Source organism: Larus michahellis, chromosome 1 (assembly GCF_964199755.1).
Source record: "Larus michahellis chromosome 1, bLarMic1.1, whole genome shotgun sequence".
NCBI lineage: Eukaryota > Metazoa > Chordata > Aves > Charadriiformes > Laridae > Larus > Larus michahellis.
In genome coordinates this window covers 34,990,706-35,008,805 of record NC_133896.1, presented here as the reverse complement: position 1 = coordinate 35,008,805, position 18,100 = coordinate 34,990,706, and positions in this window count along the sequence as shown.

Below are 18,100 nucleotides of genomic sequence, written 5' to 3'. Positions count from 1 at the left end.
GAGCCTGTGTCTTTTATGTCTATCCTTGCCAGCTCTGTGCACATCTCAGACTGTTTGGGATGTCTGGAATGGTGCTAGATGTCTACATTTAGGTTCACAAGCTGCTTGCTAGCCATCTAAAAGTGAGTAAGTTAGTTGTCCAGGCTCTCTGTGTGATTAAGGGAAAGCCACGAGCACCTCTAGAGGGCAATTTGTCTTTTCCTAAAACAGAAGTCAAAGATAGATGTCCATCATTTACCTTTGACTGGAGATAAAGAGTATATGACCGACTTCCTCTTAAACACCTAGGGCATGCGTTATCACTGGAGATGCCCCAGATACCACAGGCATAATCTGAGAACATCCATGACCTTGAGAACTGGCAGGTGGGACCAGGATACCCTATAGGGAATTTCAAGTCATACTAGGCATCTGTGATTACACAGCTGAATTCGGCATTTAAAATGACATTCAGGTTGAGACTGATACACCTTAATGTTGATGTCTGTATTGTCTTCATTTGAGTTAGTTACTTCAACTCCAGCATACTGCATGGAGATACAGGGCATAATTTGTTACCTGGATGTAGAAGCTTAGTGCTATTTAAGTCATCTAAGAATATTTGAGACATCCTTGTTCATAGATTTACTAGAGACCCATGTTCCTGTGAAATGGAAGCTGGAGGCCAGGTCTCATGTCCCAGGGGATCCTCAATAGCCCTAGACACATATGTGGGTGACTGCATCTAAACCATTGTAAATACAGCTGGAGTCTAGAGATGTTTTCCTATGAACAACTATGAGTATCACCTGTTAAGTGACATTAGCTACTTATGTATGTTTAGAAAACTAAATTACATCTTTCATGATCACCTTATGATGAGATTAATAGTTCTGAAGTGTCTGTTTGCTGTATTAAACACGATGAGACTCCAGAGACTAACATGGCAACAGAGACACCCTGTATATGTATATACAACTGCACTGTAGACTCCTAAATTTGGATAAGAAGTCCCACCCCTGCAAAACACTGAAAGGAAAGGTGAAGTGAACTCCAGATGTCAGAGACTAAAATCTCATTTTAGGTCTGTTTACATCACTTGTTAATTGTATCTCACTTCAGTCTCTCTATCAAACTTCAGTCTAGTGTGAAAACCTTTGTGTATGTGTGTGGCTATGCACGATACCAACAACTCAACAAGTCATTGAAGAAACAAAGTGGTATGGGCTTTCACTCACTTATGGATGACTTTTAGCACTTGTCAGGTTTGTCAAACATTAGTGGGACGTTCTGTTTACTCTTGAGTGATCTGACTAAAATTGATCCTTGCATGTTTGGAAGTAATCTCTGCCTTAATCCACCTAACACTGAGCTGCGCTTCATTGATAGAAGGCACTGGTGTAGACAGGTAAGCTTCTGTAGCTTGTACTTTTCTTGATTTCATTAGTTTAGTGAGAAATCTTGTAATTATTTTGAATCCTATTATGTTCTGATAGAAAGAGAGAAGTAGAGTTGCAACTGAAAGATTTAAATCCTGTTTATGCTCAAGTTTCCTGGAAAATTGAAAGTGCTTGAAATAGAGAAAGAAGCTGTTAGTAAAAAGTGAATTTTAACAGGAATCTTTAAATGATAAAGGCTGTATCCTTCCCTTTGATGCACATGTGAATCTTTCACTGAAGTCAACTGGAACAGCATTTATACCTTCAGGATCAGGCTTTGTTCATAATCCTCTGAATTTTAAATTCTCATTCCATTATATCAAGCAAGGGAGAGGGGATTAGTTGGCAGTATCTGAGAGCTTTAATTTTTTATGGGATTTGTATATCTAATAGTAAAGTAAATGAAAAATTGAGAATGCATTACTCATGAAGATGTGCATTTTAAAATGTCTTTTACAAACCTTGATTTTTGCATCAGGAATCTTATCACTGTCTTAATATCGCTCTTTACCATTAAGCAGTAGCTAGAAAAAAATGAGATTAAATTTTCTAACAAAGGGAATCACTTTCCTTTGGATTGAAGATACACAGACAGTGTTCACAAATCCTACATGCTCACATTTTTTCTGTTAGCCATATGCAGAACAGAGTCCATCCATTCTGAATTGTATGCTGTTTGAATTTTGCTCATCAGTTCTTTGATGAGCACCACACCACAGTAGTTGCAATGTTGTGTTGTTTATCTATAACAGCTGGTTTGAATATAGGCTTTTTTTAACTGCCAAAAGTATAGGAGATGATAGCAATTACTTACAAACTTACCGTGATGCTCTGCTAGATAATTACCCTGTCATAATCAGCAGCAATAATTTAAATGCACAGGTCATCTCACACAGGAACCTAGTTCTAATAAAACCTTCATTACTAGGCAAGGGACATGAGAATTTAAAATTTTTAGTTCCTCAATGTAAGGTTAAGTGGATTGAAAGAGCACAGGCTTCATTAAGTTACCTGGTTACAGACTATTTGTGTATTTGTGTAAAAGAAATAACAGGTAACAAGGAAAGTGTAAGATTAAGCGCGCAGACACAGGCAGTAAGGAGCAGGTGGTATTTGAGACAGTAGCGAAGACCAGACCTCTTGGTTGCTGCCTGATGGGCCACTGAGGGATCTGCTCAAGCACAGTCTTGCAGAGGGTCAGACTGAACTTTGTCACTGGAAATGGCGGGTCAAGCTGATAATTGTGAATATTTTGGGATACCGGGAGGAATTGTGAGGTTATGTAAACCTTATTACGAGGTCTTTAGGGGAAGCACCAAGGGCAGAGAAAAGAAAAGACCAGAGCAGATCATGGAGGAGCAAACATGGGAAAATGGAGGAGAGGGTGGAACAAAAGGGGTCAGCTGGCCAGCGTGCTTCTCTGACTGAGCCCTGCACCTAATTACTACAGCCTGTCCTGTCTTGCTACTAAATCCTATTCTAAAAAGACTTTTTTCTGTGTGATTCGGTGTCTGTTCTATGTGTGATTGCTGCAGTCTAAGTGACAGCAACTGCAGAAAAGGTCTAGGTGCCAGCATCCAGAGGGACCAACATGCAGGACAGGGCTGGTTGCCAGCAACTAAAGATTTGTGGGTGTGTTTGTGTTTCCCGAGTGAATTACACATGCGTACCTGGATTGCATTCAATGGTATTCATTCAGGTATGCATGTGTAATTCACTAACTTTGAGCTGGACTGGCTCATGAGTAGGAGAAGACCTGCATCTGGAAAGACTCAAGGTGGTAGGCAAGGAAGCCCAAGGTCTGGGCATAGGCTTTAGGCAGTCTGAAAGCCCATGCTGATATCTGAGGGAAGTGTGATGGTGAGACTGCCTGTGAGATGAATATGTGAGCACACACATGTGCCTGCAGGCGAACATCAAACTGGATGAGCTGGTGAGCAGGGGGAGACGTCTGCACAGAGAGACGGGGCCCCAGGGTCTGGCCACGGGAGTTACACAGAATTAGAGACCGTGCTGATATTCAAGGCATCCATCATCCTGGGTATGCTTGTGGATCTGGAGAGCGTGTATATGGGGCTTGTTTTCAGCAACAAAACTTCAACCCTGATCAGGCAGCGGGGAGGAACAGGGCACGGGTCTCTGCATTTATCCCTTATGTGAGTTTTCACAGCGTTACATGTGTGTGCTGCTAAAGACGACGACAGTCTGCGTGGACGGCTGCATTACTGTGTGTGTTTGTGTGTGTGTGCATGCATGAGCCTCTCTCAGCCCTGCTGCTGGCTGGACCTCCCCTTGGGCACAGCGGCAGCAGCCGCATCCCTGGGACTGGGACGAGGAAGCCACTGGGCACTGAGATTGTGCCCGGCTGGTCTGCAGCAGCCAGGAGGGAACAACCCCCTTTTCCTGGAGTCTGCTGGACTCGGCTGCTCCCTTCACATCCTTAACACTCAGCATCTCCATCAGGTGCTGTCAATTCTGCCTTGTATATCACATTCAAGTTTACTATAGCTGGCCTTTAAAAAAATATATTATTTTTATTGTTACAAATGGAGTTAGAACACCTGATGCAAACAAAGCCAACAGTTTTCAGTTTTGGGGGGTTTATTTTTCATTTTAGATTTTGGAGGCTTTGATGGATGCACGTCTTTTATCGTGCCATCTGATAGAAAAAATGAAGAAAGAAAAGCGAAAGTAAAACAAAGCAATGATTTGACCTCTTTCCAACAGAAAAAATCTAGGAAAGTGGTGATTGTTCCCATCTGTCAAAATTTAGAAATCGCTAAAAATGAAGAAAAATGGATGATTTCCTAGATTAAGCTAAAATAAAGAAAACTATTACTTCTTAATGGCTGAGTGGAGATTTTTTTGTTAAAAAAAAATCCTTTTGGGAAAAAAAAACCCAAACATACTTCCAATCAGATTAAGTCACAAATAATAAAAAATAAGCCTTGGCAGAATTTAATAATTCTGATTTGCAGGTGTTGAAAGAAAGTTCTACTCATAGAAATGTCATTTTATGCTTGTACCGATCTTTTGCTTTTTCTCTAAGCATCTGCTGCCAGCAGACATCAAAGATGGAATACAGACTTAGAGGAATGCTTGTTCTGTTCTTATATTATATAACTTATTTCTAGTCTTGCCACTCTTGAGTTAAATAGCCATTGAGTTCACTGTAGAATTATGGCATCAAGTTGTTTATATTGAAACTAGAATGTGATGCTGTTGGTATAGGGACACTTCTTCCTTACCATGCTAGATCGTGAAATGCCTTCTGAGCTATTCACACCACCCTACACAGCTAGGCCAAATCGAGGAAAAAAATATAAATAGTCCAATGTAAATTACTTAACATTGTTGAGTTTCGCATCAAAACTCATAGGGGTCAGGTCCAGATCCAATAAAGCATTTAAACTCCTAGCACCTATTTAGTTCTTTACCCATTTAAACAGTTAGGAACCTAAATATGCGCAAGAACAATAGATTACCAACTGTATTTGAGACTCATTTCTGAGCTCTAATACAGGCTCACGTTCATTAAAGGCCAAAATAGTTTTCTGATTAAACTGTAGGTAAATTAGGATGCTACCAGTTGCCTAGGCAGTCACAGCTGCCCTGAAACCACTCTTGGAAATAATTAAAATTGATGGCCTTCTGCCTCCTGATGATCTTTGCAGCGAGGGAACACCAGCTCTTACAGTCCACTCGAAGGTGGACTCTATATGCTCTCATCGTGAGTGGTTCCTAATAAAAGCCAAGGAGCTGGCTTTATTAGTTACTCGATGTTATTAGCTATGTGGTTCACACTACCAGTTTTGAATTCACTAAGTAGCAGTGCTTCTTCCTTTGTACAGCCCCCACCACAACTGTATTTGAAGTCTCTGCATGATAATGATATAAAAGCTAAGGAGCTCTCAGAGTAGACTGAGACCACTGCGCGAGACTCTGAATTACTCACAGTTTACCCACGGTGGGTATGTGTACACAGGCAATACTCCACTCTTGCTCTCAGGCCAGTTTCCTCTAAGCTTCCATGACAGTTGACAAAAAAGTGGAGGAGCAAGAAAGGGGGAGAAATTTCAACCTTAACTCCTTATATTGCTTTGGCAGAGTGTCAGATCATGTATTGACAGCAATGCCCTTGTCCAGAAAAGCAGCACCATTGGGTTTTTAAATTTCAAAATTGCTTGCGACTTTTCACTGGGCCCTCTTTACAAGACCAGTTTTCTCCCTTTATGTTCCTTTTATATCCAAGTCAAACTGCTGCTGCACTTTGTGCTGGAGGGATGAGGGCACGGTGTGAGAGCTGGATGGGGAGAAAAGAGGCTCAGCCCAGCGGGTCCCTGCCAGCACTTCCAAATTCTTGTCATCAAGGAGAGCAGATCAGATTTAGCAAGATGATAAGCACAGGCCAGACTCTGCCCTTTTACACCACTGTGAATCTACAGCAAGTTCACCGCCACTGATCAGATTTACACCTGTGGAAATCAAGAACTCTCTGCCTCATCCCTCTGGTGCTTTCTGCTTCTCCTAGCCTCAGGGCACTCTGTTGAACAACCTCCAGGCACCCTCAGCGATGCTCCTGCCATCATGTCACTTACACAGCTGTTAGGTAGTCAAAAAGAAGCCTTCTGGGTATGTCTTTTCCACACACCTTAAAACAAACTACAGCCAACTTTGTTGAAAAATCAGTTCAGTGAATAGGAAAACATCTGTGAATATCAAATGCCACAAGATTCTCTAGCTCGCCTTCATAGCTGAAATAAGATTGCAACAGGTACTTTGATCTTCTGAACGCCTTCTGACGCCTTTTCTTCATATGGTGCTTCTTGTGTGTGCATCAGATGTGGCATGCATTGCTGTTATAAACAAATTATGATAACTTCTGCTGCATTTCCAACAGCTGAAATATATAGTATTGATTTTCCCCTCTCTTTTTAGTTAAGTGTCTCAATGGCTTATCTCTTTGGTTGTCTTTGCCGCTGTGAGGGCAACTCTTAAGCCAAAAGCTACCCAAGCCTTGAGCAAAGAATTAGAATTTAGCTTTGAACTCTGTATCCTGACTTGCTTATCAAGTTCCAATGATCAGTCCTCATGTATCCAGTGTGAAACTATATCTCTGGGAAAGGTGATGCTATTGCTCAAAAAAATTTATTCCTTAGCTAGATAGATTTTTGACCTTCCAGAAAAAGCATTAATCACAAAAACACACTAAAAACAGTGGATTAGAAGACAATAGCAGAAGTTTATGTCTAAGTATAGGGAGGGCCTGGCTAAGCAAATCTTTCTATTTCTGTGAGGCTGAAGAACAGGAGCAATGCCCACAACATGGCATATTTGTTACAGCATGTTAACAGCAAATCCAGGTGAACTGCAGCAATTCAAGATAGCGTATGGAAAACAGGGAGACTTTACAATATTTTTTGATGAAGAATTCCCACAAGTACTACGGAGAATTTAAGTCAGTGGGCATTATTCTGCCTAAGGTGGGAAAGAAGCTGCAGAATCCAGAACTAGTTACCAGTAATTTCAACAGGAGTACTACTGATCAAGGTACAGGTAACCTTCTATTTGATTGCAGTCTCCAAAGGACTATTTTTACAATGCCAAATCAGCAACAGGTTGTTTTTACATATAGTCCTCCACTGTTAAATCATCAGAAATTTTTCTTTATAGTACAACTGGTTGGTTTTTTCTTTTTGCTTTGAAACAAAAATCTAGGTACTATAAATGCATCCAAAAGTGACATTACACCCCTGTAATGTTTGGAATGGTTAATGTCAGTGTATTATAAGATGATTATTTTGTGGCTGTGTTTTTTTTCCTTTCTTTTTTGTCAAAGGACAATTTGATGGGTTAGGCTTTATATATCCTCTTTTCTTCCTGAAAAGAAACAGGAAACATAGCATTTAGTTTTGAAAGCAACTAAAATAGAAGTATTTTGTGGCAGATGGGATTTTTATGAGCTGTTTGTCACTATATACCAGTCTTGTTAAGGAGCAATCGTTTTCTGCTTCATTACACTAAGATAGCTCTGTTTAGGGTTCCACTCAGCTGTGAAATGACTTTAAAACTTCTATAAGGAATAGAGATGGGATTTTTATAAAAAAAGATTGCTAACACAGTATAAGGACTAGAAATAAAATGGTCAAACACGCTGTTTTTTGGAAGCAGAGGGGAATATAGAAATATTGCACTGCACACTTACGCTTAATCTGCTTGTTTAAGATGAGAAGAGGCTTCAGAGTACTATTATTTTCTACACCTAAAAAGGTGATGTTCAAGTTGGTCTGTATATAAAGACTAAAAAGGCATTATTTATGAGAAAAAAACAAACAATATTGGTTTCTTTATGCTGCTATGAGGCAGATAAAATATAAACAAAAGAATTAGAGACGCACAGACATCAGTATGAAAATAGTGGGAAAGATCCTCATTTCCCATACATCAGTGGTCCTAGGCAGGTTTATGCTGTTTGTACACCTTTCTTGAATGTAAGCTCTGATTCTTTAAACCTTTGCATCTTGCTCTGAGCAATTAAAAATCAGCATAGTCCCCTGGGAGCTCTGAGAAAGGCAGTGCTGGCAGAGATCCTCTTCCAGGTGTTCCTGCCCCATGGCCCTGAGCAGGGCCCATGACATGATCTACCTGTCCAAGTCAAACATTGCTCCAGACATCAATAAAAGCTTTTACATGTTACCTGCTCAAATTTAAGTACATAACATTCACTGGGCTTACTCATGCAAAATCACACACAGGACTCTTCCATGGGAAGTAGTTCTATGCTTGGCATTCAAGTTGCCTTTTTCCCTAAGTTGCCAAGACCCACTTTCTTAATTCAGATGTCCAGTCGTTCTGAATATTATGTTATTTATTAATTCATATTTTATTCATTCTTATGCTTAATTTTGAAATTGTTGGCTTTCAATGAAATATGTTAAATCTTTACGTAAATAAAACTTGTCTCCTCTGTCCTGAAAAGACTTCTAACTAACTGCTGAAATCAGTTTCAACAGTGTCACCAAACTTCCTAGCCACGAGGAAACAGCTGGTACTGCTATATGTCTGATACATCTTCCTAGTGAGTCTGTGCACTTTTTCGTTATTCCCAGTGGAACAAGGTCTCCCTCTGGCTGAGCAGCATTCCTGTTTGCAACTATGAATGTTAAAACCACAGAACTGTAACACATTTTAAACATTGCAAGTATTGATCCCAGTGTCCATACGATCACAATTCTCCATATCTTACGTTTTAATTTCATTCCTTCATACACACTTTTGTTCCTTTCTACACCCTATCAGATTTCACTGCTACCTTTGAAGCATTTCTTCGTGCTGCTTCTTCCCTATGAATGTTTCAGTGCCTTTTTGCCATGCTGTTTCTCTTTTTCTCTTACTTTAATGCCACATCAAAACTCTATTCTTTCATATGAACTCTATAATATCTGCAATGAAGAATTTTTATGCTTAGTGTCTCTCCTCACGCCTTTGTGGACAGTCCATCAGTAAAGAGGCTTGCCACAAGGTAAGGCTGTGCTGCATGGATGTGGTTGACTTGTCTACAGCCAGTGGTTAAAAAGCATCTAGTGGGCAGCAGGCAGACCTTCTTTGTCCTGCCCTGTTTGTACTGGTGTGGATCTGAAATCTTGCTGTATGTTCATGTAGAAAAGGGTGATCCCTGTCAGACCCTCATTTCATGTGTATGTTTTAAAAGTTAATAAGTCCAAGCGTCCAGCTCTAACCCCATATCCACAGTCCTTGGCTCTGCTACTGGGAATGGTCTATTTTTTCAGCAGCAAACCCCTGCAGTTGGAGGCTTTCCCTTAACTGCACAGGCTGTTTGGAAAGACTCATTCTCTGACTTTCCCTTTCTTTCTACCAGTGGGCAAGAAGAAAATGAGTTTACACCTGCTGTAAGAGTTTTGCACTCCACCGTGTCCTGGGAATGGCTGCAGCTGGAGAAATCCATATGGTCTCCTCCATCACTGTTGTTCACTCCTAACCTCCTACTTCAACTGAGACAATCACCAGTGTTGTATTTCCCTTGAGGGTCCCCAAAGGGGTAACTTCTAAACTTATAGGTTCAGGCATGCTCCCTTCTACTTTGTCATATTCCATGAAGCACTTAATTAACTTCAGAATATTTCAACAGGACATCTATATCTGAGGTAATCACACTAGGCTCCTTTATAACTAATGGATAAAAATAGACACTTAGGACTGCTATTTATCTGCCTATTAGTGACACCTCTTTTGGCGTGAGCTGAAATATGGAGGTCCGCACTCAGGTAGATCAAGCCCTTCTGAAAAAAAACAACACTCTTCTTACTAGGGTCGTGTGTTATTAGTTCTCAAATCGAGCTGTACAGTTCAGAATAGCCTCTCCTTGTTATCATTTAGATATCTTATACAGCATGCATCTTTGCGCTGGTCATCTTAGTGTGGCCCAGTACTCTTTATTTCAGGATTTTACAGCAGAGGAATAAAGTGGCTTTGGGTTCAGCCAGTTGCTGTGAAATATTTTTTAGCACCACGAAAGAGTGTTAAAGAAGAAATAAATGGGGGAAAAAAGCCACCCCAAAACCCAATCATTTATTTACGTAATATGAAAAAGACAAACAACAAAATTATAAAGCTAATAATAACAGCTGAAGTGGAATGAAAAGCAGAGAGTATATATCATTTAAAGTTCTAAACATTCATTTCCTTTGTGTGGTTCATTTTACAAGAATGCAGATAATTCAAAACATACTGAGATGATGACTGGTTGTACATTGCATCTTTAGACTGAAATCAAAGAAGAAAGTCTAGATGTAGGCAACCCTACGTTATTCCTCAGATTGCTCTCTGTCACGTTAGTAAATTATTTCTCTCTCCTTGCTTTCAGATTTCCAATTTGCTCTCATGCATGCCTTTTCTAATTCTCTTGTCTTATTTTACTTTATTTTTGTTGAGTCTTGCCATGCATATGCTGTGTGGCATCAGCTGGCAAAATAATTGCATGGAATCCTGTGCTTCGGAATTGTATTCTGCATCCCTTTTGAGCATTTAGAGCAGCTCTCAGTTGTCTTACAAGCACATACAGCTCTTACTGGGTGAAATCTTTGTAGCTATAACCTCTGTGAATGTTTCACTAAGTAGCTACATTTCCCATACAACCAGCATATTTGGACGTTTGTGGCACTTGACATGAAACCAAGACTTCCCTTTTACTTGCTTGGCATTGTTTCAAAATGTGAAAGATATTCTGTGCGCTCTGCTTCACTTGATGAAGGTGTTTACCGCACATGGTGATAATGGGTAATGGCCCAACATTTGCTGCCTAATGACAGAACAGGATCTTCAGACAACTTTGCATTTAATCTCCTTAATTTACTTAAATAAGTAAATTTACTTAAATAAGTAAATTAGATCTTCTGAAAGCATAAAAGGAGACTGAATTTCTGGTAACAATCCATCTCAACTGCAGGGTAAGTCAGAGGGAAAAAAAAAAACAATTGAGAAAAGGTTTCAAAACTTCCCACAGTAGTTTAACTTAGACTGCCACCCCAAAAATTATCCTGGTATAACTGTTTTTTCTCCACCAGTGAATCATCAAAGGAGCTGATATAGTAATGATATAGCCATCCCTCCAAAACACAAACAATTTGCCTGAATAATTCTCTTACCAAATTCATCATGTTGTTTTACAAATTACATTGACATAATTGCAGAAACAATGGAGAGGTGAGAATAAATTGGCTAAATATGGTCACCTGCCTTAAAACCAAGGGAAGCAGACAATGTTAAGGGAAGATGAATCCAGTGGTCTGGGGGATTTCTCCTCTTGGAGAGTTTGTGGCTGCAGCAAGGCTGTGTCCCAGCGATGCCAGTGCACAGACGCACACCCCACTCACACACATGCACACACACTGGTAGCCACCCTGGCCAACACAGGCAGAGAGCCAGGCCTTTGTCAGCACCATGCAGACACGAGCCCCCACATAAGCACGAGCACAGGCAGCCTGGTCCTGTTTCTTCTTTCTGGCTGACCAGGACCGAAGCTGGCCAGTGAGACGCGCTCACCTCTCACTCTCTCCATCCACACACACACACATCAGAGAGCAAGGTTACAGACAGATCTTAATAATAAAAAGGGCAGACTGTGATGAACAGGTGCAGGACTCAGTCAGACAAGCATGCTGTTGACTGGGTCACGTGCCACTGGCGCCTTTTTCCCCCCTTATCTCCATTTTCCCATGTTTGTTCATCCCTCGAGTCCCTCCTTTCCATGCATTTGGCCATTATCCTTAAAACATCCCATAATCAGTTTGCTCTTTCCCAAGAGTATTATAGCTCTTGTTCCCCCTCCTCATCGCTTACACAGCTGTGGCTGAACCTCTCCAATGCTTTGAGCAGTTCCTCCAATGGCTTATCAGACGCTGACCTGAGAGCTCTGCCTTCGGTGGTGTCTCCATTTTCTCCTGTTTGTTTGTGTATCTGCTGTTCAATATACTACTTTTTCTACCTTTTTTTTCCTCTTTTTTTTTTTTTTTAATGATGAATTGCCATTAGCCACATACCCTGACAAAACAGATTTCTTTACATACCTGGCATCTCCATATCCTTCCCCTGCCTCATAGCCTTGTAGATACCAGCACCCTGTAGAACTGAGCTCAGTCAGCATCCTTCATTTGCGCAGATTTCAGTCCTTTTCCATTTTTCTACATGTAGGACTTGGCCAATTGTTTTCTGAGGCCAGGATTTAGCCACAGTCACTGGGAAGAGTAACTCAAAATGTTTGCGAAACCTGTGTGGGACATACAGCCTAATGCAAAAGGGTAGATTTAACCCAGGTTTCTCATGGGCTGAATGAGTGATCCATAATGAGAAAAAGAGGGGAGTATGTCCTCTCCAAGGACATGATCTGAGCAGTACCCAGTCTGGTAGGCAGGTTCTGATGGCTCAGAGGCTAATAAATATCAATGAGCAGGTTTCCCACTGTACTATCCCAGGTTTTATGGACCCCAGGATAAAACAAGTGTTTAGTCTGGATGAGAACATTGAAACAGGGGCAACTTGTGCTTGAGAAATTTCTGTGTGGAAAACCTGAGTTCACATTGTCTTTAGGCATATGCATTTACAAAGTGGAAAGCCGCTTAGCAGAAAGTCACATCAATAGGAATTAATAATTTTTAATATTTGGGGGGGTCTTGGCTTTTACATTTACTTATATATCCTTCTTCCAGTTTGACATAAATTTTTATCTCCTGATCATGTTTGCCATGGAGAAATGGCTATTTTAAAGTGCATTAAGTAGGTGATAAATTTGCAACTCAATTTCACCTATCTTATGTGTGAGCCTTTGTGAGTCAGATGTGTGTTTTACAAGATGCAGGAAGTCATATTTTTGTCATTATGGAAGTTGCATTCTTACTTCAGTGGACTGGTATCACTAATTGCACTTTTTCTTGCCAGTTTCATGTTTTCTATGTCAAATCTTAATTTCTGACTTATCCAAATTTAACAGTAATATTAAACTGATGTACCTGTTCCTAAAAGTTATTTTAATGTCTGACTCACACGTTCAGTAATTTTATACAGCTTCTATTAATAATACTAGAGAAGCAAAGTGCAAATGAAATTAATTTACATACAGATCATGACTAAGTTGTTTTTCCTAATGAGTTCTGCAGTGAATTACTTCACGCTCACATTGTAACTTTGGATCAGCTTTCTGAAGGTGCATTAGCACAGAGGTTTGATCCCTCTACAAGCACTGCTGTTTGTATTTGCAGCTTTTTAAGGACTTGTGTGAGTGCTCAGCTGTTCACAACTAGGGACTGAAACACGGCTGTTATAAAGTTCTTCTGTCTTTGACTCAGTGTTACTCTTACAATACACATTTTATTGACAGGTTTTTAAAGAGATGCAAATCCTTAGTATAGCCCGAGAGTAGTGTTTTAATAATCTTCTAAACCTCCTCAGGTTTAGAATAATCTTCTAAACCTCCTCCTCCACAGCACACTAAGACTTATTGCATTTGGGAACAACTGGCAAAATCCAGGTCACACCATGAGTAATATATGGGTATGTCTAGACCTGTGGGCGTTAGTACTAACTGCCTTCAAATAGAAAGGCAGGGTAACAGTAACTGTACATCTAACCATCAAGGAGGAAGTATGGGGATGCTGAGGAACCTTCTCCAGCATCTGCTGATAGTGTACCTGGAGTTTGCCTTATAAGGAGAGATTTATTTCTTACAGTTCTTCATCCCCCAGTGACCTTGGGAGAAGAGGTTAAAAGAATAACAAGAAAATGCCTTCCCTTGCATGACTATTGTGTGCAGTGCACCAGATATTAGTGTTCCAGGCTTCAATTCACTGTTTAACTCTATAGGCCTTATATATTTTTGAGTTACATGTGGAATTGCCATGAGTCCAAATGTACCAAGATATTGGTCAGTACTTGATCCCATACATAATATTCTCATATGCAACTTCAGTCATACAAATGTTCTTAAGACAAATACGGTCAATCACAAAGACATAGACCAATTTAATCTTATTTTACATCTGATTAATAATCAGATCGTCGATCTGATTTTTAAAAACATAACTGGGTTGAAATTTCATAATAATGCAACCTAAAGATGGTAGACAATTGGGAGAAAGAATAGAAAGAAGAGGTATTCAAATGGGTGGTCTGAAATTATATTTTTTAAAATCTACTGTGGAAAACATAGTATTGTTATTTAATTTGGATGACAATACAAGCTAGCAAATATATGAAAAATTTTTGCTATAAGCTCTGTGAATAAAAAGTACATGACTTTTTGTGCAAAAGAAGAGAGATCATTTTGAAATTTGATTTAGTTTGTGATTTGCTCAATGGATGAGTTCAGTGGGTTGCACTGGCAGGTGTTATGCCATGAGGAGAAAAGGCGTTCAGAAAGGTGCAGGGAATCTGATAAGGGGATCTTAACGAAGCAGTTTTCAGATGTCTGAATATTGGAAAATCAGGTGGCAAATTTAGGAGGCTGGCCACCTCTATCATAGACATTTGCAAGTAAATTCACTGGTCAACTGTCTTAAAAAAAGAAGTCATATAGATTAGCTTTAGACATACCTTGAATAATGAGAAAAAAACAGGTATTTAGATATCATGTTTTGCATAAAGGGACATTCATTATACAACTGCTTTGTGTAAGTTGTGCTATGTCTCTTTATCAAAGGTACAATTTCCCTATTGCAAAAAAAAAAAAAAAAAAAAAAGAATGTCACAAAGCACTGGAAAGAGGTTTTGAGGCTACCTTTTTATTTTCCCAAAGTACTAAAATTGTTTGTGTCATACCATTCATTACTGAGATGTTACAGCACCAGACAGATGCTCTGTATTATTTTTACCCTTGTGGACCATTTCTGTATTTTTTGGCATCTCTGTAGGAAAATGCTGTGTTTACTTGAGTAACTCCCAGAGTATTCGGGGGTCACTGTTTCTTCTACTCCTGTGGTTAGTTGTGTTTTACCATCTTGCAGCAGCATGGGAAATGCATGGGATCAAGACGCTTACCAATACAGTTATACTTAGAAGCACAGTAATTTTCTCCCAATATGTGAAAAATAAAACCAAGTTATTGAGCACTGTTTTTTTTGTCCAAGGGAACTAAAACTGAAAAAGTCAAAATAAGTAGTATAAAAAGGTAGGAAATTTTATTTTTAACTGCTTCTTGAGCTATCAAAATAAAAATAGTTCCTAGCTTGGACACATTTAATAGTCTAAAATGAGAGTCTTAACTGATGGAAAAAGACATAACTCAGTGACAGCCACAGGCAGTTTACCTCAGCTGAGGATCTGGTTTGTAATATTTTTCTCAAATGATGTCCCTAAGCTATTAACATGACTGAAAAAAAAAAACAGTAAAAAAATAATCTGTCCTTTTGCCACTGATTATGACCTGATGTGTAGCATGCTAACTAAAGCCATATTTCAAACTGAATGTACTTACAAACAGTGAAAAGGCTTGAGAATCCAATTAAGGAAACTTTAAATGACTAAAACAGCAATCTGCAAGTAAAGAAGCAGTTGGTTTGCTTGCCTACAGAGAATTTGCAGGCAGATTTATTATGAAAAAGCTCAAGTCCCCCAGGTTTAGTGACAGCTGAATCCTACAATATGCTACATTTGGCAGTAACTCTTAGAAGAGATGTATGCGTCTCCTTTTTCTGTTAAATATAGGTGTTACTTCTTCAGTATTACTGGTGCTGGGTATAAAAGTTTCCGTCATAAAGATGAAGAACCAGACAGTTACTCTCAGGTGGCTCTACTAGATCGGTTTTTATAATCTTGCTATACTTCAGAATGTCAGGCATTTCTTTATTTCAAAACATGTAGAAGGACAAAACTCACAAGAAATTAGAATCAGAGGAACCAACCAAACTTTTCAGCAAATCAGTTTTCCTTTCTACCCTGTATCATTTCACCTGTTTCTCTGCTTCCTTCTTTTTTATGCTCCAGGCGTCTCAAAGCCTTTCTATGTTTTTATGGGGAATAACTGAGCTTTTGTTCCTGCAAAAATGGTGGATTTTTGACACGGGGTTTTATAGCTGTACGGTTTTGTGGCTAAACCCCAAAATCTTTTCTTTAGGTATTTAAAGAGAAGAGAGCTTCCTGGGGCTGGAAGGGTTATCATTTTCTTCCACAAGAATAGCTGCAGCAATCGTATATGAGCCACAAGGAGACCAAAGGATGATGTTGGGAATTGGCAATTTCTGGGAAGGCATACGCATTTCCAGCAATAATTTTTTTATTATATATTAGAAAAGAATTCCACAAAGAGTTTATTAATTACCATTCAGAAGACCTTGAACAGTAACTAGCTGCTGTTAACGGAGGCACATATTCACACTGAAACTGAATCTTCATTGAAGATTTTGCCTAAGACCTGACACTTAAGTGTGGGAACAGGTTCCACTCTTTTAAATGATACACGAATGTTGCTTGGAGAGCAGTTCTAAAAGACGACTCAGGTGTCTAAAGGCTTTCCAAGTGCAAAGGACTTCTAAATCCAGACGTCTTCTAAGTTTCCATTCTATAATCTCCTTTCCAGTGGACACATGTATGCCCTTTTTATCTGAAACCTTCCTGCATTCTTTTTGCACTTGCCCACCATTACCCCAGGCAAATTGCTAGGTGCATCAATTTCACAGAGGTGCATAAATGAAGTTGGGCAGTGACTAAATCCCATCCAATCCTGGTCCAGTAGGCATGTACTGAGTTTTAATTCATCACAAGTAGTACCCTTGGCAGGGGCCTTCAAGCTTGGGGGAAACGCAAGCACCTATTCAGACTCAGAGTAAAGGGACTTAACTCATTTTCCCAAATGTAGTGTCATTCCACTGCCCTGGGATATTCCACCTCTCCTCTAGCCACATCCCCAGAAGGTCATGGTTATCTCATAAACCTTGTACCATCCCTACCTCGTGCATATGTTGTATGTCACAGGGAGTCTTATCTCATTTGACACTTACATTTGGACAACAAAATCCTGCCCTAAATTACCAACCTTGCTGTTGAAATCTTTTTTTTTTGCTTTTTTTTTAAAGACTTGTCCTTCACTTCTTATTCTCTCTCTGCATTGATTTGATGACCTCTTATTTTTCTCCTCTATCAGTCTCTTGGATACGTTTTCAGTCATGAGATGGCAGATTTCTTAAAATCACAGACCCCATATACCTTTGCAGGAAGCCTCTGACACTCAGGGATCAGTTTCTGATTGCCAAACAACACGCTCAGACAACATATTGTCTAAAGGGCTTAGAGGAGAGAAAGAAGAGACAACGCACAAAGTAGTTTTCAGGGAGGTAGCGGCATTGTGTTGCTGGGCAGGCAAGTATGACTTGCCCAGGAGGATGTTTCTGTGAAGTAAGACAGGTAAACTACCCAGCGTTTACTGCAGGATACTGCAAAACCACTGTCTCCACCTCCTCTGCAGGCCTTACTGTTTGCTGTCCCTCTCTGGCTGCACTACAACTGTAGCCTTAACATTTTTCTCTCTGATGGATACGGACAACATCAGGGGTGTTCGTGGCAGCTTACTATTCTCAGCCACAAGCCAGGGAGTGCTGCTCTCCTCTCGATGCCGGATAAACAAGCCCGGACTCAAATACACATAAGGGAAAATAAAAGATTTTTGAGCATGGATAGTAAAAGGATTTCGACTAAAATAATTGACTGTTCTTCAAGCATAAGCCGTGAGTGCTGGGGATTAGTGTTAAAGAGCATTCGTTTTTTTTCTCTTTTTGATAAGGCTCTTGTTGTCAGTGTGTTTCTTATTTAATTAATACCACAGACAGTAAATCATTGCCTTGTTTCCAAATTGTGGGAGCATTAGCCACTTTTAGAATGAAATCCGTTGTAGTGTGAAAGGAAATCCAAACAAATCTATGCTTCAATATGATTATTTTACCCTAGAGACTTAATTTATACAAAACAGATTATTGGAATACAGTAAAATTCCCATTAAAACATGAGAGTCATCAATTTTCTGTTGAGCGAAGCATAACTTAAATTATGAGGATCTAATTATAGAAATTATTATAAAGTTGGGGTTGAAAGGTGATTCATGTTCTCAGCTTGGTTTTCTTTTTCTGCTTCCTTTTCAGTATTTCTCATTAGATTCCCTCTATATTTTGCCAAAAATCTTT